Source organism: Salvelinus sp. IW2-2015, unplaced genomic scaffold (genome assembly GCF_002910315.2).
Source record: "Salvelinus sp. IW2-2015 unplaced genomic scaffold, ASM291031v2 Un_scaffold2733, whole genome shotgun sequence".
Lineage (NCBI taxonomy): Eukaryota > Metazoa > Chordata > Actinopteri > Salmoniformes > Salmonidae > Salvelinus > Salvelinus sp. IW2-2015.
Window position 1 is genome coordinate 67,763 of NW_019944037.1, and position 2,121 is coordinate 69,883.

Consider the following 2,121-nt stretch of genomic DNA (forward strand, 5'->3'; position numbering starts at 1 on the left):
GGTTCTATTGTGTTCCACAGTGTTGAAGGGTTCCAGGGAAGTGGTTCTATTGTGTTCCACAGTGTTGAAGGGTTCCAGGGAAGTGGTTCTATTGTACTTCACAGCACGGGGGTCCAGGATTAACACAACTCTATCAGGGAATAAACCTAGACTTCTCCCTCAACCTTTCATTCTCTACTCTCCTCCTTCTCCTCTCTCGTTACTGCTTTCTTTTCAGGCCGGGGCTGGGATAAGAGCTTGCTCTAAAGGATTTGCCTTTTTCATTAAGAGATTGACCCTGGCATTCTGTCATTCTCTTCCTGCTTTAGTTTAAACCAGTAATTACAATGTAGAGCCACTTCACTGCTTTGGCCTTTATACAGAACACTCTCATTATACAATTCTCCCTCTTTCTCTTGCGCTGCTTCTCTCTCTCTCCTCTCTCTCCTCTCTTTCTCCTTTATCCTCTCTCCTCTCTCTCTCTGTCTCTCTCTCTCTCTCCTCTCTTTCTCCTCTCTCCTCTCTCTACTTCTCCCTCMCTCCTCTCTCTCTACTTCTCACTCTCTCCTTCTCTCTGTCTCTCTCTTACACTCTCGCTATAGCAAATAACTTATTCACCACAGATCTGATTGTGATTTTATCTCTCAGAATATTGATCTCTCACATTTCATATTTGAGTTATTTCTCTTTAAACTTCCGATTTCCGCTCCCTGCAGTATTAGCGTAACACCCAACGTCATTTATTTGACCACTGAAGTAGTTGTTATTCTATGAACAGAAGCATTCTGGCCGTCACCTCTGTATCCCTCTATAGTCCTACACAATGGTTTTAAATCCAACATTGTGAGCTGTAGGAAACATATTGACTCAAATCTCCTCTTGAAAAAAGGAGCCTTCATATTTCTTTATTCATCCTAAAAACATGAAACTAATTGATTCCTCTAAATGTGTAACGTGTTTTTCTCTCTGTCCTGTGTGTCTGTCTGTCTGTCTTTCTCTCCGTCCATCCATCTCTATATCCTCTCCTTGTCTATCTGTCTGTCCTCTCTGTATTCTCTTCTTATCAGGGTTTTCTGGACATTGACCTAACGGACCTGAGGAAAGGTGGGGCCAATATCACAGGCTTCCAGCTGGTCAACTACACAGAGCAGAACGTCAGTCGTACCATTCAGCAGTGGATGGAGTTCGAAAACAAAGACGCCAAGATCCCCAAGAGACGCCTGAAGGTACTGCACTGCACTGCACAGACATGCACACTACTCTGTCTAGACAGACGGGGTGCAACTCTCAATGTTCCAATGCTCCAGTTTAACACGTCTGTACAAGTTCCGGCATCAGTTGGGACAGAGAGTACGAGTCGGAAATCAGACACGCTTCTCCGGACACCTCGCTGCCGTATCACGTCGCTGCCATATCCAATTTCCTCCAGCATTTTAAGTCCTGCTTCCCAAACGTGTGATTTGTGGCTCCCGAGTGCATCGCAGTGATAGAGGCGTCACTACAGACCCTGGTTCGATACCGGGCTGTATCACAACCGGCCGTGATCGGGAGTAGGCTGTTTGGCTGGGGTAGGCTGTCATTGTAATTAAGAATTTGTTCTTAACTGACTTGCCTAGTTAAATAAAGGTAAAAAAAAATAAACAAATATATATCTAAAAAATATAGCATAATAATAATACAAAATTCAAATAAAAATATTTTTTGAGTGAGTTGTATGTCTGAAGAGGACCCTCCCTGGAAAACATTTTTCCCCCTTTGAAATTTCCAAGAGAATCCGACATCCTCCCCAGACCTTGTGCCGTTGCCTATCTTACGTTGCTCCAAGGTTTGGGTTAACGGTGGGTTAACTGCCTTGTTCAGGGGCAGAACGACAGATTTTTACCTTGTCAGCTTGGGGATTCAATCTTGCAACCTTACGGTTAACTAGTCCAACGCTCTAACCACCTGCTTTACATTGGACTCCACGAGGAGCCTGCCTGTTACGCGAATGCAGTAAGAAGCCAAGGTAAGTTGCTAGCTAGCAATAAACTTATCTTATTAAAAACAATCAATCAATCATAATCACTAGTTATAACTACACATGGTTGATGATATTACTAGTTTATCTAGCGTGTCCTGCGTTGCATATAATCGATGCAGTGC

General features: G+C 43.5%; 1 pseudogene; it reads left to right on the plus strand.

Moving 5' to 3' along the window:
• The window catches only part of LOC112074639 (glutamate receptor 1-like), an 83,722-nt pseudogene that overhangs the window by 54,256 nt on the left and 27,345 nt on the right, over positions 1-2,121 (plus strand).